We start from the raw sequence: 25986 nt of genomic DNA on the forward strand, positions 1-25986 counted from the left end.
GAAAATGAAGTACCGTTCACAAACGGGCTTAAGGAGAAGACGGGACCATTTACAAATGGACTCGAGAAATGAGGCACCGTTCACAAACAGGCTCAAAGAAACAAGATAGCTTTGATTGATGAACTCAACAACGAAGAATTTAGAGTTTTTTCATGAACTTGAATTTGACATAGGATTGGATTTGATGAATTTTTGATTTTTCAGAAATAAGGCACCGTCCACAAACGGGCTCAAGGAGGACATGAGACCGTAAATGGACTCAGAAAAATGAGACACCGTTCACAAACGGGTTCAAGGAGAAGACGAGACCATTTACAAATGGACTCGAGAAAAGAGGCACCGTTCACAAACAGGCTCAAAGAAACAAGATAGCTTTGATTGATGAATTCAACAACGAAGAATTTAGAGTTTTTTCATGAACTTGAATTTGACATAGGATTGGATTTGATGAATTTTTGATTTTTCAGAAATAAGGCACCGTCCACAAACGGGCTCAAGGAGGACATGAGACCGTAAATGGACTCAGAAAAATGAGACACCGTTCACAAACGGGTTCAAGGAGAAGACGAGACCATTTACAAATGGACTCGAGAAAAGAGGCACCGTTCACAAACGGGCTCAAAGAAACAAGATAGCTTTGATTGATGAATTCAATAACGAAGAATTTAGAGATTTTTCATGAACTTGAATTTGACATAGGATTGGATTTGATGAATTTTTGATTTTTTTGAATTTAATGAAATCGAGGATGTTATAGATCGTGCCTGACAAAGATATCGGAAACTAGGACTTTGACGAATGATGAAACGGCAAACCGAAGAACCATTACTAACAAGAATGGATTAGAAACACTTTTATGAAACTTCAACAAGATTTTTCTCAAAGAGACTGCTGGTCTTGTCTTTGGGGATTTGGATGACTGAAACCTTGAACAAGACACTTGAAATTGGTAATCTAGAACAACGGCTCTCTTGGATATAATCATGGAAAAGTGGGACTTGCCTCTTGATAGGTGTTTAGATAAACATTTCTTGACCAGGAAAGTATTCAACTAACTGGAAGGAAATTCTGAATTTTAACGGTTCATCTTTCTGAGAAATTGGCTCGACCATCATTGCATCTGAGGCTCTTCCAAGCTTAAGATGCCTTTTTGAGGTATGATCTTTTTACGGAAGCTGGGCTTTCTGATGTTTCTACTTCTGAACTCTTCTGAGTTGATCATCTTTGAAATGAAGCTGTTTGACTGGATTCTCAAGCTCTTTCAGGTACAATCGAAGGGAGCTGACGAAGCCGGGCCTCCTTCACCGAGACAGTTGCATCATTTTGGACATAGGAACGACGATTGGCTCTTTCTAAAGAGAAAACTTAGATGAAAGGCACTACTCAAAGGATTGAGCAGCTCTGAAGGAGTGAACTTAGAATGACAAAGAATGACTAACGACACTGACAAACACAGTAATGCTTCTGACTTAGTTAACGTTTTATTTGGTAAGTCTATCATTTCGAAGAATGCTTTTTCTTTTTTTTTCTTTTTTTTTTTTTTGAAATCGTAAACACTGGACTTCTTCCTTGAAACATTAATGCCTCAAGAATTTAATTATGACCCCTAAGATTGCTTAGCTTCAATGCCCCCAGTTTTGAGGATATCACTTGCATTTGCTTGAACTTCAGTTGATCTTCAGTCTTGATACCGGCTGTAGCCTTCTTATATCGATTCTCTTACCGTGACCAAGTCACCTCTTCAGGGTTTTTGACTTGGCGGACCGCGCTAGCCTTAACTTTTGCCTGAACCACCTTTCTAGGTTTTCGATCCAGCAGGCTATCCCCTTAGCTTTTGCCTAAGTCGCCCTTTCGGGTTTTCAACTTAGCAGGGGAATGATCTTAAATTTTGCCTAAACCGCCCTTTCAGGTTTTCAGTCTAGCAGATCTTCAAACTCCATTTTTTTTTTTATTCATCATCATTTTTTTTTCTTTTTGTGTTTCGGGACCTAGATCATTAGTTCTGAACACCGGAAGGACTTTATAGGTAGGATAGGGTTTTTCAAAGAATGGCTTAAGGCTCGACAAAGATTTCGACCGAACCTATGAATAGGTTGCCTACATATCCCAAGATAGGAATCAGGTCGTGTGTAGTTCAGGGCGAATGCCCCTAGTTTGAAGATAAATTGCTTGAAGGTTAATTGATTTTTCCCTTTTTTTCTTTCTTTCTGGAATGATTGACTTCTCTTCTTTAGGAACTTGTCCCCTTTTTTTTTCTGAAAGGATTGAATTTCTTTTTTTTTTTGGATTGATTGAATTGCTTTTCTTTTTTGAATTGACCGAACTCAGTTTAACCGAGCTGCCTACGTACCCCAGTGTAGGGATCAGGTCTCGCGTAGTTCGGGGCGAATGCCCCTAGTTTGATGGGTTTTCAAGAAAATTTCATTTAGGCTCGAAGGGTTTGCAAACCAGTATTCTTTTGACGTTGGGTTCTGATTTTGGGATTTATTCGGCCAAAGGAGGCCTTCCGATGTTCAGATTGGGAGTCGATCTAGTTTACTAGAGTCCCTCTGGTACTGATTATTTATTTTTTTATTTTCTTTTTCTTTTTTTTACGGAGTTTGACGGCATTTCCAGGTAAGAGATAATAAATCTTCTTCTTTCAAGATTCTAATACGTGCCTTCGACTTTCATAGAGCGAAACTTGTTCTTCGACATCCTCCATCTATGGATTTGTAACTCTTGATATCTGATGATCACTTTTCAATGCTTGCTCTTGAACTTCTTATCTCGAATTTGATGGCTTCATGTTATGAATTTGAGAACCAAGGTCATTGATTGGAAATATGAAAGTTGTTTCCACTCCATGCCCCTTGCATAGCATATGATATTCACTTCATTCTCTCTTGAACCTTCTATCTGGGTCTTTCTCTTGGCATTAATGGTAACACTTACCGGACCATCTTTTTATCCTCAAAATGGGTTTACCAATTCTTCACACTTTTCAGAGGGTAATGTATTTTCAATCGGCATTTACTGGATCAAGGTTTCAGTGCCAGTGTTTACCACTTTAATTTCATCTTTGAAAGGCTGAGATTGGCGCTCCTCCTCTTGTTCAAGTAATTGTTGTGACTCAAGTGGAGTTTCGTCAATTTTGTCCTCATTCGAGGAGGGAGTCTTATTTTAAGATCAGAAGCACACTTAAGAAACGGACACAAGTGAATTATTGGGACTTCCAATTTCATTTAAAGAGAAAGCTCTTACATCTGACAACCTATTCTGAACATGCTCAGGATTCACGACCCTAAAATAGAAAAATCAAAAGATAACTTGCCTGGACTAGGCATTGACCTTTAATTGTAAGACCGGACTCAACAATTGTACTGACCATGGTGACTGACTCAACATAAAATAATAAATGACTAAAACTTTAACTGCTGCAACTGTCTAGCTTCGGAGGCTCGGCGAAAGCTGGTTCACAAGTAGTTGGGACAATAGAATGAATCCTAAAGGACCAAGACATGACAATGATGACAGATTCGCATAGGGGAATGCCCTTAGTTCAAGGATTATGAGAGTAAACTCTGAAGGATTTAGCAGAAATATTCTTGAAAAAGGTTGCCCTTAGAGGAGGAACAGACCAAGGGTACAGGCAAGATTGGATCATCAAGATTGCACGATCAAATGATTGAGACACAATTTCCGCCAATGAAGACACAATCGAATCCCACAAGAGACAAATGATAGACACATGATCAAAATGTGAGATTGCATAGGACTATTTTCAACGGATAGATCATGAATGACTAATCCTATGAGATCTTTGAAAATGATGGGATTTATATCCTAACCCCAAAGGGAAATTTTTTTAATCTTCACACATTTTATCAGTGTTACCTGAAGGCATCAACCTTACTCCTAATCTAGCGGAGTGGAGAGAGGATCTCGACTCATGACTTTGTTCGTGTATCTAAGGACCGATCGTAGCCATTGGAAAATGGACTACGGCCTAATCTAGACACAAATGGGTAAGATATCCTAAACTAGGCTTACACACGTGATGCACATGTGTTCGTAGACTACATGCATGTGTGGGTTAATCTAGGGGTAAGGCCAAGAGTTCCCTTAGCGCGAATCCCTGTTCGATATACTGTACCAGTGTCCGGCGTATCAGTACGTGAACAAGAGATCCGTTTACGTACCATAAAGGTACTAGGCTAAGGGTGGAATGCTTCTCTAGCACAGAGGCACCAGGTGATGAAATCCCAGTCAACCATGCTAGATAACACTCCGGGTTCCTAAAATAGGATGTGTGTGCATGTGAGATGCAGGGTTTAGATGCAAGTGATGTAAGTGTGTGCAATAAGTTCGCGCAATCTATGATGCCTTCAGGTTTTATTAAATTAAGTTCGAGTAAAATGTGATGAGAAAATAAAATAAGACAAACTAATCTAACAAGCATAAAAGAGATAGAGTTTTCATGAGCCAGTTAAAATAGATTCAAATGAGTTATCCTTTGGAATTGTAATGAAGTTAGGTGGTCCCCAGCAGAGTCGCCAGACTGTGGGACATGATCCCGCGAGAGGTGCGTGGGGCGCGAGCCGCCGCGCGCTCTCTCTTTTGGTCTCTCGTTCCCACGCGATTGGCGTGTGCATTTTAATATTGATTTGAATTCGTCTTTCCTGTGGACTTGGGATCACTAAGGCAATCCGAATTCCACACGAAAGAGACTGACAGAGTCGCCACCTAGATGTGGGATCTAGGACCCATAATTAACCAGAAATCTAGACTCGCTACCTGGTTACGAGAATGGAAGGTATGGGGAGTTATCCACCACATGCACCATTCTTGTCCGATAATCGGTCTTCGATTCCAAAAGCTAACTCTTTTAAATTTATTTTAAATGGCTCATTCAACTCTATGTTAATGTGCGAACTAAGTGACATGCATCCTAGAATCTAATTTCAATGTGAATCCTAGATGTGTATCTTGATTTATTAATTTGTCTGGATTCATTCTAAGTGAAAGTTCTCCTAGAATTCTAATTTCATGGAAAACCCTAACTGATTTGATTAAGTATTTACAAGAAAATTAATATACAAAACACCACAATTTGTTGTGGTGCCGACTCGCGGGTGGTATGCCGTCAGACATCCAAGCTGCCTACGTACCCAAGCCTCACTGGGATCAGAGTCGACGTAGTTCGGTGCACCTAAGCTAAGCTACATATGCCTAACTCAACTAGGACACCGACTTAGACGGATTTGACTGTTTCAACAGTTTTAAGAGGAATTATTTAATTCAAGTTGAGGATTTTATTATCTTAGGATTTCATCTAAGATGCTATATGATTCTTATCTGAATGCAAGTTGTCCCTTAGACTAATGCAGGTTTGCCTACATCCTAGTTTACTAGGCTTGTCCTAGGGAAGGATTGGGTGACTAGTGTAACTAGACCTATGGTACGGTTGCTATTCATAGCAAGCGTCCGTGATGAGGCTGGACTCCTAACTCTAGGACTCCCTAAAACCTAGGACACGGCACGACACCAGTGTTCCTAAATTGGGCTCTAATGGTTCTTAGATTGGAAACCATAATCCAATGGTTCCGAAAGACACAAGATAAATCGATTTAAGTTCTCGAGGTTAATGAGTTTCAGATTTCGAAGATTTTCAGTTTCTAGACATTTAAGGATTACCAATGGTTCTAGGGTTCACCAATTTCGGCCTTGAATGGCATCCAAAGGAGGGAATCGTGCGCTCTTTCCTTGTGCAATTTAATACTTAGGTTATAGCATCTTATTGCCTGGCAGAATCTCAGGATTTCCGTGGACACTAACCTCGGAGCCAACAACATGCTATAACTTAAATATTCAAATTGTCAAAGATCAAGTTGCAATTGGGATACGATTATGGATGCACGGGCCATTTTTCCAGGAAAATCTAAAGATCCTAAAATTTCTGTTTCAATGGATTAAGGAGTGAACATATGACAGAATTTTAAAGTTCTTTAGGAATTTTTATATGATTTTCAATTAATTTCGAATTTTCCATGGATTTTATCAATTTTAAGCATATGAGCGGTTTTACAAGTGAAATTGTTGCAAATAAATTCGAAATGATTTGAAATTTTTACAGCAGCAAGATGAAAATGTATGTAGCTTACAGGATGAGTTTTGCATATTTTTACATTAAATTCACATTTAATCTTGATTAAACCATTAAATGTCCAGATTGCACAATTAACACATAAACTAATAGAAATATAACTCTAAATTCTATGAAATTTATACAGAAATACTATATGAATCAAAATAGCATGCAGTGAGATTTTCATGATTTGTAGAAATTATTTACTACCAATTTCGGATTTTACAATTGCCAGACCAGATTATAAATTAACACTACATCCCATATTAAAACAGATCCAAATCACACGAAAATTTTACAGTAACAAGTAATATGGAAGATAAGACTACTGTAAAAATTTTATGAATTTTAATGATGATCTGATGTTAGTAAAAATTCTCCTAAAATCTGATAAGTTTCAAAGAAAATATTAAATAATATACCAAATAAACTCCAAAAATCTTTACAAATTCATGGTAAAATGAATCAGTAACATATTATTTTCCCGCGAAATTTCATTAATTTTAGAATCTGTTTGGTATATAATTTAATTTTTCTTCGTCAAAAGATGTTTTTTGAAGAGTTTTCCATTTTTAAAACACAATTTGCGGAAAAAATCAGAAAAATTCGGAAAAATACAGAAATATTTTGAGAACAATGCACCTACCTGTGGTGAAGATCTCCGCCCAATCCAAAAAATATAAAAAATCCTGCCGCCGCCGATCCGCTCCGCCGTCTTTCGCTTTCTCTGGAGTGTTTAGAGGGAGTGATTGAGGGAGTGAAGAGATAATGGAAGAAGAATATTAGGGAGAGGGATGGAAGAATATATTGAGGAAAGGGATTGGAGGGAGTGATTAGAAGAGATAATGGAAGAGAAAGAGATAATGGAAGATAATTTTTTTTTTTTTCCTTTTTTTCTTCTCTTATGGATGGGAAGGGAGATATATATAGGGAGAGAAAGAGAGAGAGAGAGATATGTTGGTGGAGAGCTCATCATGTTGTCCCTCTTAGTGGAGAATCCATCATTATTGTTCTTAGTGGAGGGCCCATCATGTTTCTTAGTGGAGAGTCCATCATTATTGCTCTTAGTGGAGGGCCCATCATGTTTCTTAGTGGAGAGTCCATCATTATTGCTCTTAGTGGAGGGCCCATCATGTTTCTTAGTGGAGAGTCCATCATTATTGCTCTTAGTGGAGGGCCCATCATGTTGTCTTAGTGGAGAGCTACCATCATTATTGCTCTTAGTGGAGGGCCCATCATGTTTCTTAGTGGAGAGTCCATCATTATTGCTCTTAGTGGAGGGCCCATCATGTTTCTTAGTGGAGAGCTACCATCATTGCTCTTCATAAGAGGCCTCACAAGAGGCCCCACTGAGGCCCCACAACGCGGGCCCCACAATGTGGGCCCTCGGTTGATTCGATTTTAAACAAATGTTCAATGCGGGCCCACCAAACGAGTCCAAATTTAATCAAAATGCATCATGCGGCCCCACCAAATGGGTCCAACTTTCTCGATCCAAATTTAATCGAAGCACCCAATGCGGGCCCACCAAACGGGTCCCAATTCTCTCTGGTTTAGATTTTTCTGAATAATCCTTCTCAACATTTAGCGGGAAAATACGAAACACGACGGAAACGACCAAAAATATTTAGAAATGTAACAAACGGATGCGGGAAAGAAAGACATTGGAAAACCGACGGAAAACAAACCCTAATTTCTTTATCGATTAAGGTAGAGCAAAATGGGGTGTCTACAACTAGAAAAGCATTAAAACTATAAGAGCATGGTGTACCAACCTTGTATTAGTCGCTCCTGGTTTAATCCACTCACAAAGAAGTCCCTTTGAGGGTACGAGAAGTTAGTTGCAAACCTGAAACTTGTAATGGCAAAAATACCCTTTGTAGTATAACTACCTCAACTACCTCTTGAAGTGATCTCAACCGCTCAAATAGTGGGCTATGCAACGTACATAAATAACACTTCAAGATCAGCCCCCTAAATTGCTTCTCTAGGCTGATCCGAGCCATCTATTTGATTGGGCCGCGGCCTAAACGAGTTGTTCCCCTATCCATAGGATGACCCAAATAGTCCATTAATGGGCAATCAATGAAATTGGTTGTATTACCTTCATACGATGATCCATGCCGCCCAATCGATGGCCCATGGACCATGGCACATATTGATTGTTCCTCCGAAATAACTTTCATAAGATAATCTGAATAAATCCAATTGGCGAGCTACCACATTGTTGCACGATGCAATTTCCCTTTTCTTTCCAATGGCTTGTAAAAGCACCTGTTGTTGCTAATATTAGTTTCCCTATAAGATATTTATGACTACATTTGTACTGTAAAGAGAGTGGTCCAAGGAAGAAAAATAAAAAAGGGGTGAATGTATCAAGGCTACAATGTTTTGATAATGAGTTTTACTAGCGTACATCGCAGAAAGCATTTCGCGATGGGCTGTTGCATGTGAGAGCAGCCACATATGCTCAGATTTTGTCTTGTTCATTTAATTCATCTAAGATTGCTGCTCCCTCATGCAACAAACGTTTTGCGAACTACCTTATGTGATGGACACTAGCAAACCCCTTTAATAATTGTATAAACGCAGCTTGTCTTTTTTCCTTTTTTAATCGGCTTTTAAGAGCTTCATGGGAACTGTAATAGCCTTTGAATATTATAATAGACAAGATGAGTTAGTGCAATTATCAATGAAATCATAGTGCCAGTGTTAGTAGCGTTTGTTTGTGGGCGCACTCTAGTTGCCCGAATCCCCGTTTGCATTAAAATTATCCATGTATATGTTTGCAATCATCTCTAACAAGCAACACATTTTTTCAGTTTCAGGATACAATCTAAAACAATTATTTTGATGGAAAATTCTCAATGTAGATCCTCTTGGTTATTAAAGATAAGAGGGATTCACGATTTCATTTCTAGAGAATTTATATGGTGCCCGACCGTGAAGTCAAGTGTAGGCAGTTCGATAAAACGGTCCTTGAGATACATTTCTCTAGAGGTTGTTAAACATGAGATTTTATATAGTTTGTGGCCTTGAAGTTCAATAATTTTATAAAAGTACACTATAACCCATTGCATAGGACGATCCAAACCGTTAATTTGTTGGGCTGGTTCATAAATAGGCTCTGCCCTGAAAATAAACATATATATATATATATATATATATATATATATATATATATATGTGCACAATTTTTTTTAATAAAATAGAAAAAATTTTAGTAATACAACAACAAAATAATCGGACAAAAACTTTGCCTTTTTAGCGTTACTCAAAAGGTCACTTTGAAGAAAACAAGTTCGTCTAATGCTTGCAACAAAAATAAATACGTAATAAATTTTTTCAAAGAATTACTATTTTTTTGGCTAATCATTTTTTATAAATTAAATACTTATAGATAAAAATCCCTTTCTAAAATTCTTCATACAAGCACACATAAATACATGAGCACACACATGTGCCCAGATACAGACAATGACATATACATAAACATGCAAACACAAATAATGGATGAATTTTTTTTGTTTACCTCCATTTTTATCAAGTTGCCGACTGAGACAACCATGCATGGAAGTAGACCCCTAGAAATGAGGCTTGCTTGCAACATCCCCACATTTTCTTTTCCTCTATCACCCATTCCACAATGTCATTCGGCAAGGACTCTCTCGAGTTGGATCATTACAAGAACCTCGTATAGAACGGCCCTGCCACAACTTCTCAACTTCTATGGCATTGACCGAAATGGACCACGATACCAAAAAAGGCTTGGTTTGGAGACTTGGCACTGGCATGACGGCTATCCAAAAAAAGTAGAAAAGGCTTAGGTAGAGGTACGGGAAGGGGCCTTGTTATATAGGGAAAATGACATCGACATTGACGATACATTCGGTGACACTAATAAATTTGACAACCAAACAATATATAGCAAAGATACTGGCGTGCATTGAAACGTGAAGATATAATCTGTATGGCGCTATCTTCAAGGATGCCATTTCTGTTCACAACCATACAATATCTGGCAAAGATATTGGGTGCATTGAAACGTGGTGATATAATCTGTATGACGTTATCTTCGAGGTTGCCATTTGTGTTGACAACCAAACAATATCTGGCAAAGCTATCATGCATTAAAACGTGGTGATATAATCTGTATGGCATTATCTGCTAGGATGGCATTTTCATAAATTTAGTAGGGGTGTCGGTGGACCAGACGGTCTGATAGACCCAATAGGTCCGAACATCATTTTAAAGACATGGGCACAATAGTTGGATCTATTTTGGACCAATATCATATGGTTCGAAAATTGTACTGGATTAGGCTCAAACATAGCCAGAAAATCAATTGGTGCACCTAAATTGTTTAGAGGAAGCTATATTATAAGGAAATGGTTTGTGAGCAGCTGCTCAGATAAGCTTATCTGAGCAGAGCTCTCAAACCATAGGGGGCCACATTTTTTCGGGGATCCAAAGCATTCATTTGGAAGGCCATTCTATGGATAGGGTGTGTACCAAAAATCAGATCAATAGGATCATCCTAACCCTATCAAAGGTGGAGGGGAAAATTGATGTGTCCATGTTTCTACCTATTTTTTCCCTCCACAAATGGCAGGGTTAGGATGATCCTATAGGGCTGATTTTTGGTACATACCCTATCCATGGCTTCCAAATGAATGCTTTGGAACCCCCCCCAAAAAAAATAAAAAATAAAAAATAAAAATAAAAATAAAATTGGGGCCACATGTGTTTGTGAGATCCTGCTCAGATAAGTTTATATGAGCAGCTGCTCACAAACCATTTCCTTATATATATATATAGAAAACTGTTGGTGAGCTTAAGCGCACCATTTTTTTGGTGCGCTTAAGTTGTTATAGCGCCTCCCATTTGTTTAAATGTTTGGGTCCCCCTGGGTCCCGCTTAAGTGCACCAATGGGAGGCGTTATAACAACTTAAGCACACCAAAAAAATGGTGAGCTTAAGCGCACCAACAGTTTTCTCATATATATATATATATATATATATATATATATATATATATATATATATATATATATATATATATAATACAATAAGCTGAGATGAAAAGAAGAGAGTTTTTTCCATTTTTTGAAAATCACGTGAGAATTACACGTCACATTTTTTGAATTTTTTGAACAAATGCACCCATTCAACTCATATAATTTCAATCCTACCCCCCCCTTATGATTTTAACAAAGGCACCCATTAAATCATATAATTTCAATCCTACCCCCTCCTTTATGCTTTTAACAAAGGCACCCATTAAAGCCATATAATTTCGATCTTACCCCCCTCCTTTGTGGTTTTTTAATTAAAAAACTATAGGGTGATCTTGACCATCCGATTTAAGATAAGAGATATTATGGAAACATCTATAGATTGGAGGGCTAGGATCGGCCTATGGAAATGATTTTTGGGGCATAACCTATTTATGTTGTGTTCCATCACATGGACGGTTTGGATCAACCTATGACGTGGTCCGTACAGTTCTTTGTCGGCCTGTGCATCGCACGGGTTTTTTACTAGTATACTATATAGGAGAAGAGAAAAGAAGAGAGTTTTTTGAATTTTTGGAAAATTCTATGAGAATTACACATCACTTTTTTTGACTTTTTTTAACAAATGCACCCATTCAACTCACATATTTTCAATCCTACCCCCTCCTTTATGCTTTTTAACAAATGCACCCATTAAAGCCACATAATTTCAATCTTACCCCCCTCCTTTATGGTTTTTTAATAAAAAATCTATAGGGTGATCTTAACCGTCCGATTTAAGAGGAATTATGGAAACCTCTATAGATTGGACGGCTAGGATCAGCCTATGGAAATGATTTTTGGGGCACAACCAATTTATGTTGTGTTCTATCACATGGACGGTTTGGATCAACCTATGACGTGGTCCGTACAATTCTTTGTCGGCCCGTGCATCGCACGGGGTTTTTTACTAGTATATATATATATATATATATATATATATATATATGAGAGAGAGAGAGAGAGAGAGAGAGAGAGAGAGAGAGAGAGAGAGTTTCTATACACTACTGTAGATAAGTTATCTACACACTAGCATAAAATACTATGGGGCCACATTGTTTGGGTGATCCAAAGCATTCATTTGATGGGCTGTCACATAGATAGGGTGTGCCCAACAAATCAGCTCCATAGGATCATCCCAACCCTACGATCCGTTGAAGCAAAAAATAGACAAATTTGTGAAGGTTTATATGCGTCCATATTACCTCCACAAATTGTACGGTTGGGATGATCCTATGGAGCTGAATTTTTGGGCACACCCTATCTATGTGAGGGCCAATCAAATGAATGCTTTGGATTACCTAAACAATGTGGTCCCCACTATATTTTAAGCTAGTGTGTAGATAACTTATCTACACTAGTGTGTAGAAACTCTTTTCTCTCTCTCTCTCTCTCTATATATATATATATATATATGAGGAAAATGATTGTGAGCTTGAAGCTCATATAGCTTGTATGAGCTTGAAAGGCCCTTACATGTGGGCCCACATTGTTAGGATGACCCAAAGCTCAAACAAGCTATATGAGCTTCAAGCTCACAATCATTTTCCTCTCTCTCTCTCTCTCTATATATATATATATATATAGTCTCCGCAAAAAATTAGCTCCATTTTCTCATCCTAACTCTTCCTTTTGTGGAAGAAAAAATGGGCAGATTTGTGGAGAAACACAGTGTCTGTCCATTTTGACCTCCACAAATGGACACCCTAGGATGATCCTATAGACCCGATTTTTGGTACAAACCCTATCCATGTAAGGGCCTTTCAAATGAATTCTTTGGATCATCTCTAAAAATGTGGGCCCCCATGTGTTTTTGGTGCTCGAGCACCTATAAGCTATATGCCCTCGAGCGCACTGACATGTTTCTCATTTGTGGAAAATTGTTTCTAGTTGGCCGAGTAGATAAATTTATCTAGTCTGTCGACTAGAAATTGAGGGTGGGCCCACGTTGTTTGGGCGATGTAAACCATTCATTTGATGGGCCCTGACATAGATACGGTGTGCCAAAGTAATCATCTCCATAGGATCATCCTAACCCTTTGATTTGTGGAGGTTAAAATGGATGGGCATTAACCTCCAAAAATTTGTCCATTTTTCACCTTCACAAATTGACGGGCTTTCTTAATCCAGGAAAGTTTGGCAAACTTCCAGATTGTGCAGATGCTCCTTTTCATGTGGTCCAGAAAATTGGGGATAATGCATTTAAGATCGAATTAAATGGTGGTTACGGCGTTTCAGCTACTTTCAATATTTCTTATCTTATTCCATATCATGAAAGTGACCCAGTCAACTCAGGGAAGAGTTATCATCCAACCGGGGGAGATTGATCCAGGTGAATTCCAGCTAAAATATTGCTACTTGATTTTGAAGCTAATTGTTGGGCTACTAGATGAAAGAATTTGGAAAAATGGTGAACTAGAAAGTAGTAGCTCTTTAAAATATGTTTCCAAGGAGTATAGGCACAAAAAAATCGGATATGTACTTAGTGAGATATTTCTATTTTAGTGGACCGTATCAGTAAGTTCCTAAGCTAATTAATGTGTTTTAGACTTACTAAGTTATTTATAAGTTTTATGTCCCTAAACTAGTTAGTCGGCTAGGTTTAACATTTTTTCTCTTGTATTCCTCTATTAAAAGTGCACTAAAAATCTATAATGGGAGTTTTAGCTAAAGAAGAAAAGCTTTTCTAATATTTTGTCATGAATTGTACTTCTTGGTCTTCCTCCACAACCCTAAAGATTGCTTTCGTTGATCCGAACAGTATCAAACATGTTGTTGTAGTTGGTGATGGACTACATGCTCTTATGTCTAGTGCACTATTTTTTACGGACCACATACAATTATGTATGTTGCTCAATTTTTGTCCCCAATAGAAAGGTTTTGACAAATACTGGAGGCAGTAAAATCAAATGAATTCAGAACATTCCTTTCAACCAATCCATCAAACAGATTTGTGACCCAATGTTTGAGCCACTGATTGGATAAGATCTTATCCACTCGATTTACTTATTTCCAACATTCTATCTTATTCTCATATAAGGTAATTCGAGTGTCATCATAAGAAGAAACCAATCTGAATCTTTATAGATTGTCTTGGAAAAAGAACCACATAAATACTGCATGGGAATGAAAAATTAGAAAGAACCCGTTATGCTTCCGAACTATGATTCACAGCTGAATGCAAGGTTTTAAAATTCTGTTCCAAGGTTAATTTGGGTACTCACCGAAACCGAAATGTCAGCTGAAATCCTGAAATTTCGGCCGAAATTCGGTAGACCGGCTCAAAAAGTTGGTTTTTTTGGGCTGAAATGTTTGCAAGAATTACCGAAATTAATTTTGGTAATTTCAGCTGAAATTCTGTAAAGAAATAAATAATTTATATTTTCTCTAAAATGTAGCCGATATTTCTGAAATTTCCCAAATCTCAGCAGAAAGTCTAAAAATTTCGTCCGTTTTAGTTTCGGTCTTGACCGAAATCTGAAATTTCAGTCTGAAATTTCGAATTTTGATCGAAATTTAAAACCTTTCCTGAAATAAGGTTTCTAAAACTAATGAAACTTATATTCAGAAATTAACAGAGAATAATAAAGGCCTCAAATCTATACTTTATTCTCATTCCCCACTGTAATGATTCAATTTTCTTCTACTTAGAATCCACTCAAAAGAATCCTCACATGAAATTCAAACATGGGTAGGAACATCTAGATTTATCCCATCAATTTTTTCTAGTAGTACTTACTTGGAAAAAATGGGGTCCTATCATATTTTTAAGGTATTGATACTTGATGTGTCATCCCTCTTCCACGAGGACAACACTAAATACTAAGTTTTAATCTCTTACTAATTGACCCTGCTGGGTCACTATACCTGCCAGACTCGATATGTTGCCTTTGAAACGACCTCTGAGTGAGCATTATCAAGGGTGGAAATTCCAAGAGTTCAAAAATATGCTCGCAAAAACCACTTTGGTCAACTCACTCTAAGATTATCCGGTTAAATTTCAAGGGCACACACGAGTTTCTTGAATGGCCATATGCAAAGTTAATCGGCTACATTCACAACCTCCTTTGCATTCCGAGTTAGAACAAGTATCTCAGATTGCGGTTAAGATGGAGTTCTTAGACTAATACTATTGGTGCACTCCCACTATTCACAAGTTTTCTTCATAGGTGAATTCAGTGGGCTTAACTTTAAGTAATGTGTAGTCTACGCATGTAGCTTGGAACTTTTATCAGTCCATTATACCACTCGGATTTTATCCTTCCAATGTACTTTAATACAATTAGGTATCCAAAGAAGAAACCTTTAGGGTTTAATGTAATGGACTTAAATTTTTGAACAAGCTCACAACTTTCAGCACTTTATTCAAAGTTTATATTTATCATGTTAACTCATTATTTGATAGATCACTTATGTAATCTTGTCGAGACACCTGTCGTGTTATCATGGCCCTTCCGTTGTGCTGAACCACGACACACAGTGGGCTCTCGACACGAGACAAGTGAAAAATGAGCAACCAAGTACTAGGAATCCCATCACCGTTGGGCATAATAGAATTCCAAGCCCGGTTATTCATTTCCAACTTCCTTATACCACCCAAACAAACCGGACAAGCATTCTTGGTTGGGTTAAACCTTTTCATGCTTGAGTGGTAGCCAGTAGAATATGATCTCAAACAACATATTGTAATATACACTCACACAATAATATAAAAAGATTACATCATTAGAGTTGGCCATAGAGGAGAAGATCTAACAAGATGTTTATCTTAGAAAATATAACATCTCAATCACATGCATAGAGGCTACAATTATGAAATTTTGCAACCACAAACACAAATATTGCATAGGGGCAATGACCTTCCGTTGGTCCGATCAAATTCATTATGTGAATAATGAGCATGTAGAAACCATAGTTGGGTGCTCAAGGGAAACTAGATAGATATCCGTGGAACAACGGTGTTTATCAATGGCCAACCAATAATGCAACTCACAAGATTCCAATCCCTTAGTGTATGTTTACAAATATTAGGCTCTTAATTTGTGTTTCAAAAACAATAGGAATCTTTTGAAAACCTTGTTGCATGAATTCAAAGGTCCTTCACAAAGCATGCACAAATATTTCTAAAGTAATCCAACTAAATCAAAATATAAAAGTACACGTAAAATATAGTTGGATATTTAAAAAGAGGGCTAAAAGCATATCTCAATATTAGATTCATGTCCAATAATAAGTTTACGATGTACCAAATTAATAGTATGCCTCAAAACCTCAAGAACAAGGAATCAAAAGGTTAAAAGATCAAATATGGGCACACAAAATATCTGTGGACCCCGATCCGAGAAAGGCGGGGGACGAGCTCCACACGCAGTCTGCCTGGAATCATCCACGTGAATGGAGAGCTCTACCAAGGAACTCTCGAAAGAGGTTGCCCCTCACAGCATGAGTGGCGATAAAAGGTGAGATACCTCTCGATTCGGGGACTAGCCCAGATTCGAGGCGTATCTTAAACAAAGAAGAGTCGCCATCCAAGGAAGTGGGCCATGGATCCCATACTATGCTATGTTGCCACGGATAACCAGAGATATAAAAAGAAGGTTCGTGCCTGGTTACGAATTTGGAAGGTCCGAAGAGCACCTCGTCTGCCCAAGTGCAAACACTTGGTCTCTTATGCCATTTATTATTGATTTTGAAGAGTTTTGGGCGAAAGTCATATGAAATGGGAACGAATATCTCCGAGAAGACGTCTATCTAATCATGCATGTCTCGGAGATGATTGATAAGCACACCTAAAATAAATGAAATAAGTGTCACCTGAGAATAACTAGGTTATGAATGTCATACCTAATTGGTGTCTAAGTTTTGATGTGCAAACACATGCATGCTACAGCTAAAAGTATATGATCTGTACATGAAAGTAAGAAAATACAAGAAAACACACAACACAAATCCACTCTAAACATGACTGGACAAGACGAATCCTAAAACTCTAATGCAGGACTTGACTCGGACCAAGATGGCCGTCCATCCCAGCTGCTCTACGTATCCCGGCCTCGGGAAGAATCGGAGTCAACGTAGTTCGATGACCTATTCTAAACTACGATGCCTAACCATCTAGAACCGTTATCCTAGACTCGATCCACTAGACTCGACTGATTTTTAAAGCTTTTTGCACGATTGCTTAAGTTCAGGTGAATTGTAATTTTCAGGACTCTCTATATGCCCTAACTAATGCAAGTTGATTAGCCTTAAGCTAATGCAGGTGGGCCCTACATCCTATGTGTAACTAGGCTGTGCACCCTAAGGAAAACCATGGGCTGACTATATGCTTCATAATCTAGCCATCGGTTCGACTAAATGTCTAACCGATCAACTCGAGGCCTCCTAACTCTAGGGATACTCACACGACAGGACACACCATATCAAACAAATCAGGACAGACTCCTAACTCTAAAACACCCCAAACAGCTAAGACAGACTCCTAACTCTAGGGGTAGATCTTTTTGAAAAGGTTTTGAAGAATATTTGTATTTTTGGAAGGTTTGAAATGTTTAATTTTTAAAAGTTTGGCTGGACTTGGGATGTGGATCCCAAGTTGCACTACGTACCCTGTTGAAAGGGATCAAGCCAACATAGTTCGAAACAGAATTTCCTAACTACTACTAAAGACTCAAGACTTTTGAGATTTCGGTTTTTAGATGTTTTGAAATTTTCAAGTGTTTTTGAAATATTTTTGTTGTTTTAACACAAGAGGATAAAATCCTATCATCATAAGAGTATGACAGACTCCTGATATCCCGCAAAGGTTGGACAGCATCCTATGCTTTGCGGGAAAAAAATGACAGAATCACGACTTTGCAAGGGTTGGACACCATCCTATACCTTGCAAGAGTGGATAAAAACACATGATATGATTAGAGGTTGGAAAGAATCTTAACCCCTATGATGATAGGACAGACTCTTGAAAGAAGGACTGACTCTCTAGCTAAGGACAGACTCCTATGCTAAGACTGATTCTTTTAGACTAGCGACTCTAAGAGGGGGTGCTTATCTAAACAAGGCATGTTTTTAGAGAAAGGGAAGACAAGGAAATGTGCTAATGAAACTAGGCAAGTCTCCTAAGGATGGACTCACTAATGAGACAAAGCTTGTCTCTAAAGGATAGAACATTCTCTGTACGAGACATAGCTAGTCTCTTTAAAAGGGTTGGGCTCTAGATGACTCTTTCATCGCCCTCGCAATGAATGGGCTTCTAATATTCATGGCTCTTGTCTAAAAGACTAAGTTAGTCTTATAACAGAAGAGGGGAACACTATACAGACTATGCAAGTCCCCTAAGGATGGGCTTGGGCTAGCGCCTTCATCGCCGTTGCAATGAAAGGACAAATTCTAAGGGTTTCTAAAGACTATGCAAGTCTAAAGAGAGAGAAGAAGAAAGAAGGGGGTATTACCACGATCGGGTAAATCCCTCTAAAGAAGGGCTTGGGCTAACGCCTTCATCGCCCTTGCAATGATAAGGGCAAGGGTTTTAAAGGATGTCTAAACATGCCTAAAAGACTTGACGAGTCTTCTAAATGAGAGGGGGATTACTACTAAGACTGGGTAAGCCTCCTATAGGATGGGCTTGGGCTAACGCCTTCATCGCCCTTGCAATGATAAACTTCTAAACTTGAAAATGATACTCAAAAGAAGAAATAATTGGGTTTACCAATCCTCTTGGTTTGTAGCCTAAGCGAAGAAACACCCAAAATATCCAAGTTGAAATTCATGAAACAAAAGACCAAACGCTTCAATAAAAATAAGGATATATCTAAATACATAAACCATTGTACAATTAAGTAACAGACTTAATTAGAGAAAATGAGGGAACAAAGTATTGAGTCATTGATATCCTAGTTAGAATAAATCAATCGAGTACATTCTTTTGAAATAAAATAATAATATTACTAAAAAAAAATCTTCTTTCTGCCCTTGTATGCAAGTGAGGTACAAAAAAAATAAGATCATGCAGTTATATATAAAAAAGAAAAACAAAAAAAAAAGCTGAACCGAATAGGAAAATAATAATAATACCATCCTGCTTAAACGTTAACCCTCGTAATGACATATTATTTCATGTACCGGAATGTACTTGTACTAAAAAAAATGGCTCCATTACCACAATGTATAACACTAATATCCTTATGCTCCAACCTCTACTCAACTACCCAGATTATGACACAAATCCAAATTAGAACTAGTAATAACCACATGAACTAAACTCAAAACAGCTATAGAAATTGTTTTAACACTTCTCTTGTACTCGAATTTCAACCCTGTTATCCCTATATACTTAAGTAATATAAAGCACCATGGTGGAAAAATTATTCTAAGATGAAAGAAGCTTAAAGCTTACAAGGCAAGAATCTAAGTGGAATCAAATGAATACAAGATGAAAATGAAGGAAAGATTGCAACGTGATATGAAATCAGTATAAGAAATATCCTTAACACCTAGTTTAAAAGAAAAGTAAAGACTGATTTATTTCTATCAAAATATTTTTGGAATTCAAAGATTAAAACAAGAAGTCCATACCATGTAAAACCTTGAGAATCCAATTATGAATTTATCCATACAAGAAACAATTTACACATGAAAAACTTTCACTGAATTTAAAATATATATATATATATATATATATATATATATATATATATATATATATATATATATATGGAGAGAGAGAAAAAGAGACTTATTTACATTATGGCTATGATACATACACCCAAAAAACCAAAATGTCATTGGTCCTACTAACAAGATCGTGAGCCATAGGTCCAAAATGAAGAAATTAGATTCAAGTGGGGTAGAGACTTTGATCATGGACATAGTGGGAGGGGACTACACTGTCTAAACCATGGAGTGTTAATATCAACCTAACAGCTAATCAAAGAAGAAAATTTGAGTTGAATTATTGCAATTGACAAGCCACAGTTGAGTCAACATTACTTGAGAAATGCTATTGCCAAAATAATACAATGAAAGTTCTACTATCGTTTAGTTCAGTATAGGGTATTCAGGTTATGTTGTCAAATCCCATTAGCCATGTAGTCCATTACTTCAAAAATATAAGGAACATGCCAGTGTGAAAACAGTATAATGGAAATATCAGTCCTTTCGAACCTTATCTATATAACTCAACTAATATTATTCAGGTTACAATAAGAATCGAGGGGTTATAAAAACCTTTCACTTCTTAAAAAAAAAACTAAACACACAGCACAAAGTAGTACCAACATCAATGACCTCTGATCTTTTTCGGCAAGCAAATGAGCTGCTACATAATTAATTTTTCAAATATACAAGATGATAGGGAATAGTTGCCTCTACACAATGAAAATTTTTATTTTAAAATATAAAAGAACTATCACCTGTTTAACTTGATAAAACTTTCAAAACACTCTAAACACAAGAACCTCACCTATTTATTTAGATCCTAAAGAAACATATGTAAATAGATGCAGACAAAGGCACAAAGCATGAATTCATCTCTTTATGTCTATTTTCCTAGAATAAACTCAAAGAACGAATAAAAATCATCATAAACATATCCAAGCTAGCAACGAAACAGAGTAAGAGTATCCAAATTAAAGGTTATACAAAGCCAAAACATCCAAACTATGAATCAAATCGAACAGACTAGCAGGAAACGAACAATAGAAACTTCATCAGTGCTCATGAACAGATAAGAAAATAAATCTGCAAACATTAATTCATTACCTGATAGAAGTGATAACCTAAACAACCAATAAAGATTTTATAGCTCTTTTTTTTATATTCCAATTTCTATTCGACAGCCTTGATTCCTTTGCTCAGATCAGGACAAATATATATGAAACATTCGCTTATCATCTTTGAATCTAAAACTAAAAAAAATTAATCATATCTAAAAATAAAAAATGATCTTAGCAAACCTAATTTCTAGCTAATATATATATATATATATATATATATATATATATATATATATATTTTATCAAACAAACTATAACTCATTCAGAAAAACAGAAATTCTATCACCTAATATATATTCATTCATCACACAGCAAAACAGAGGATTAAACTCAAGAGTAAGAAACTAAAAATAAATATAAATACCTTTAGGATAGATCTTCTTACTTTTCCTCTCTTTCTAATCTCAGATGATCTGAATTTCTTTCACCTCCGCTCGGATCCGAGCCCTTTTTCCTCTTTTTCTTTGCTCTCAGATCCAAGATCTATGATCTGAGATCTCTCTCTCTAGCTGGAAAATGTTTCACCGGAAGCCGACCGGAGTATTGCCGGATCCTAGCCGGAGAAGAAGGGAAAGCGAAGTTAGGGTTTCAACTTGGAGATTTTCTGTACTCTCTCCCTCTCTTTTTCCTTCTGCTCTATTTCTCTCTTTGATCTCTCTCTACAAATATCTCAATCTCTCACTCCCTCTCACAAATCTCTGCATAGATCTTGGATTTAAAGGGTTTGAAGATGTTTGACTAGATATAATAGGGAAAAGAGATAAAGTTGAGGAGAAAATGGATTGACGAAGGTGATGGTGGTGGTGGTGCTAGCCGGAGTAGGGCGAAATTTCGGCGGGATCGGGTCAGACAAGAAGAAGAAGAAGAAGAAAAAACAAGAAACCCTATTTTTTTCCTTTTCTCTCTCTCTCTCTCTCTCTCTGCGAATTTTTTTTCTCTCCCCTCCTTTTTTTAAATGAGTTAAACACATATTTATAGGAAAGGAGGAAATTGATAACAGCACTATTATTTGATGAGTGCGCGGTTTGCGCGAGAAAAATGATGAGCGCACGTACGGATCGTGTCCCATTCGGATCACGATCTGCACCGCTCAGGATAAATTCACCCCCCTTTTCTGGCTTTGCACCGCGACACTAGCTCGGCTCGTTTGCTAGGCAAACGCGCTCGGATTTCGACGAAATTTTACGGGGAGCTAGTTGGGACCCTAACCTACCTTGGGGTGAAATGTGGAGTTTTAAAACATTGGTTTGGTTAGGTTTTGCTCAAACATGGCTGGGTTTAGGATACGGTCAAAATGGGGTGTCTACAATATCCAAAATATGTGTTTGGGTGCATAAAAGTAAACTAAGCTTACATATCAAAAAAAACTATTTTGTGCAATTAATGCATCTAAGCAAGACAAAACAAGTACCAATCGTGAGAAGCAGAAAATTGGAACTTTAAAGGGTCTAAAAACCACTCACAAAGGGAGGCCTACAAGAACTTTCCAACATGACCTATAAGATCTGATCCTTAGATTGCTTCGAAACCCATGCCAATGAATCTGGAACGCCAGAAAACCTAAGGAAACACTCTTCTCTTGTAAAAATTTTACTAAAAATGGGCCCAAAACCTTATAGTAGGGGGAACCCAAATATGCCAAAAAGTTCAGATTTCATAGAAAATGGGAGGTGGTACCTTTGAATTTTTAACCCAAGGTAGAGGGGACCCATAGGGTCCCGGAACCATTTTCGATTTTCCAAAAATCTGTTGGAGAAGGCCCGAACCAGCCATGGGAGTGTGCCGAAAGGGTTTGGTCAAACCGGGTCAATAGATGACATGCATGTCACCATGACGCGCAACCCTGTCACGGTGATGCCGCAATAACAAAAGAGAAAAATAAACTTTCTAAATATCATTCAAGTAAATTTCTTTAAAAACTACTATTGGATGCTAGTTTTAAAATACTAAAATAGTTTATGAAACTACCAATGGGTAACGTTTTTGTTCAAAATTACGAACTTAATATGTGGTCGTCTCCTCGGCGAGAATATTTGCAGAAACAATAACTTTTGATGAAAATTACAGAATTTGCCACTGAACTTTGAAATCTAATATCTCATGATCAGACTGCCCAAACACGGCAAAATATCTATGGTATGACTAGCGGACAAGGACGAACAAGATGGTGTCATCGGTTCGCCGGAAAACTCTATAGTTGTTAGCAACAACTGGTTTTTTTGATGACCCAAAAATTGCACAAAAAAACCCATAAATCTAATTTTATTTAAAATTCAAACCTTATAACCTATGCTTTGATACCAAATGTTATTCTAAAACATTACTTTATGATCCCATTGGATCTTTGGCAATGAAATACAAACAAAAACTTGATTTTAACAAGATGGGTTTAATGTACCTTTCACCATGTCCGTCGTTTAGAAGCTTAAAATCCGACGAGTCTTCGATCATTTCTAAGCACAATGAAGGGTTAGAAATGCCCCTTTGTTCTTCTCTTTTCTCGCACACGACTAGGCTTAATGGTAAGCCTCTCTCAATGTGAATTCTCTCAAGGGAAGAGCTCTCACTTTTGTGATGGTGAAAAGAGGAACCAAGGGTTTCCTTATATAGGCAAAAGCTCCCATAGAACTTTCCTTTTAGTGCCCAATTCGTTTGGCTACTTACACTCAAATTAGCAAGTGCAATTTGAGTTAAGTTTCCTTCCCAAATGTTTCATAAAGTGAGGATTCAACCTAAAGAAGAGAAAGGTTGCTTAATATGCAAATCCACACTATTATTAGCAATTCTAGAATATAGAAAACCATGTTCTAGATTGCCCAATAAAAAGGAAACACTAAGTTTGTGTAAATTCCCAAAATACCCCCCTTATAATATTTGTTCCCCTCTCAAAAAGGAGGCTTTTTGTCATTAAAAGTTAGATTAGAATTAGGGCTTCTTTAAGAAAGCCAATAAATAAACATCTTAAGAGAATTACAAAGCTTATTCAACCCTAAACGTTTGTTCCAGCCATAAGAGAGTATTTGCATGAAGAAGGCGAGGAAGATCGCGTGTTGGAAACGGAAAACGTGGATCGAGGTAAGATCGATGATGCGTTATATGAAATAAAGAACCCTAAAACAAGAATTAAAGACAGAAAAGATGTGTTATAGGCTTCGATTTCGTCCAAGGATGAACTCCGTGTTTGATCTTGGATTCCCTGGGTTTCGTAATTGTTTAGAACCCCCAAAGAACTTAAGATCGGACGGTTGTATCCATGGAGACTATATTTTGGAGAGATTTGACCTAAAGACTAAATTATTTTTCAGAAATTATTCGTACTGATGCAAAGATGGGGTCATTGGATCCTCCTCGTCGATACGAGTCCAACGGATACAACCACGCATGAATCGGAGGTCAAACAAGAAAATTATGGTATGTTGAAGTTTTGGTAAAATCAGGACGAATCTAGAATTTTCGTAGAAAACCAATCTGCGACCTCCGGGGGCATCCGAATGAATAGTGTTGGGCGTCTGAATGAATAGTGTCAGGCGTCCGAAAGAATAGAGTCCGGCGTTCAAATGAATAGTGTCATGTGTCTGAATGAATCGTGTCGGACATCCGAACCCAGTGAAAATTTGGAAGTATTTTTTTAAATGTTGTGAATTTTTAACCACTGCTCTAGCCACCATCCTAGGCCTATTTATTGATATGTTTGACATTGTTTGGAATAGGTATTGTGCCCTGGAAGTTGTTGAGGGAAATATATTTGTCAATCGAGGTGTGTAATTTCGTACTACTTTAGTGTTGCGATTTACCATTCAATATCACATCTTTTGATCATAGTTGCCTAACATCTTTTGAATATGTGAACCTTTGAATAGAATTTCAGATCTTTACTTGGGTCTTGTAAGCTTAACCATTTTTTTAGAATTGAACTCTATTGAATCTGGCTATTTGACACACATATTGGATGTATTTCCCATAACTTGGAATCTTTGTGAAACCTTTGCAATTCTTTAACACTATGAAATTTTGGACTGTTTTGCACCCTAATATATTGGAAACCCTTGTGGAAAACTATGTGAACCACCACCATTCCCTTTTTGGACTATATGTATTGTGGACACGTATTGAGAGGCATAGGTTATGTAAACTCAGAAAAGACCCCCGCCAGTGGGGCATAGGCACTAGCCTATATGTGAACATAAGAATTGTGATCCCGCCAATAGGGGACAAATGTTGGCCCTGTCGACAGGTATGTGAACCTAGGAAATAGTTCCAACACCGTGGACAGTCGGTGTAAGCAATAACACTCTCTTTGGACTAAGCCGATGATCTCGGGGTGGTATCATACCCATATTGATTTCCTAAAATGATCCCTCAGACTTTGTGACCCCTTTTGTTGTGACACTTGGTAGATGCTTTATGGACTTTACTTCTCAGCTATTGTACTTGTGACTAGCCAGTTCTTGTGTAGCTTTGTGCCTATTATATTCATGAATTTGCCTTCCTTATTGTAGCGTGCTCGACCTCACTTTTGTGGTGTGTTATTATGTACTGGGCTTCGGCTGACTGTGGTTATCATCTTCAGATTTTGACCCTCGTGGAGCTGACGAGTGAGCAGAGGCGTGATCTTTTATCTTCGATTACCATTACCTTATCATTTCTTTTATTTTTATAGACAATGAGTATCGATTTGCTTTTGGTTACGAGTATGTCGTTTTATTACTTTGATTATTATGGGATTATGGGTTAGATGAGAGATTTGGAAAGAATTGGAGATTTAATTATTGGATAGATGTAAGGCATTTAAATTCAGTTATTAGATTATTTCAGATAGTTTGATATTGCTCTGCTAGCCTTGTATGCTTGTGAAGCTTGCTTTACAGGTATACATCGTTGTCGCACCCCAGGCCTGTGTGTATGTGGATATGTGTGTGGATGTGCGTTGGTTGGGGGCGTGACAGTTTGGAAACTCCAAACTTAGAAAACATCTAACATTCTTCCCATATCTTGATCCATAAAATGAAAACAATATAACGTTATTTTCATT

This window comes from Tasmannia lanceolata, unplaced genomic scaffold (assembly GCF_043159265.1).
Source record: "Tasmannia lanceolata isolate RefF3 unplaced genomic scaffold, GAP_Taslan_0.1 ptg000006l, whole genome shotgun sequence".
Lineage (NCBI taxonomy): Eukaryota > Viridiplantae > Streptophyta > Magnoliopsida > Canellales > Winteraceae > Tasmannia > Tasmannia lanceolata.